Source organism: Neovison vison, chromosome 12 (genome assembly GCF_020171115.1).
Source record: "Neovison vison isolate M4711 chromosome 12, ASM_NN_V1, whole genome shotgun sequence".
NCBI classification, from domain to species: domain Eukaryota; kingdom Metazoa; phylum Chordata; class Mammalia; order Carnivora; family Mustelidae; genus Neogale; species Neogale vison.
Genome location: NC_058102.1, coordinates 52214487 through 52215175, shown reverse-complemented (window position 1 = coordinate 52215175; position 689 = coordinate 52214487). Strand labels below are relative to the sequence as shown.

The following is a 689-nucleotide window of genomic DNA, read 5'->3' as shown; positions in this document are numbered from 1 at the left end:
CACATCCCCGTTCAGCTTAGGTCAAAAACAATTTTCTTCTCTCTCTCTCTCTTTTTTTTTTTTTTAAGATTTTACTGATTTATTTAAAAGAGAGAGGGAAAGAGAGCGTGCATACAACTGGGGGGAGGAGCAGAGGGAGAGGGACAAGAAGACTTGGGGCCAAATGTGGAGCCCCACAACCCCGAGATCATGACCTGAGATGAAATTAAGAGTCCCAAAGGTCAACCAACTGAGCCACCCCGATGCCCTTTTTCCTTTTCTTTTTTCTTGCTAAATGTAAACTCTTTGCCTAACATGGAGCTTGAACCCATGACCCTGAGATCAAGAGTCACATGCTCTACCAACTGAGCCAGCCAGGCCCCCCGGAGACATTTTTGACAGCTACTCTTCCTCACACCTCCCAACATGGCACATGGTGGCCATCTTTCTTTCCCTCTTCTCTGTTTCCAGAACAGCTTCCAGACTCCACCAGTGCAGGAGCTATAGACAGGCACTTCCTCATCTGTGTGGGGTTCCCACTCTATAGAAAATTCCCAAAGGTGTCTTGTTTTCATTCACCACCTAACACAAGCCTTAAGGTGTAATGAGCCTTTACCAAGTTATCTAGCAGGAAGTAGCCAATCATTTAGGGAGTCTCAAAGAGGAACACAAGGCCAGTTGGTGAGGTTTAAGTTTTGCTTCCAGAGGAG

At 46.2% G+C, this 689-nt stretch overlaps 1 non-coding gene across 1 annotated transcript; it reads right to left on the bottom strand.

The window, feature by feature from the left end:
- Positions 1 to 286: 286 nt before the first annotated feature.
- Positions 287 to 359, bottom strand: TRNAK-CUU. Its single transcript has one exon. It is a non-coding gene; the product is annotated as a tRNA-Lys (tRNA).
- Between the last annotated feature and the right edge of the window lie 330 nt (positions 360 to 689).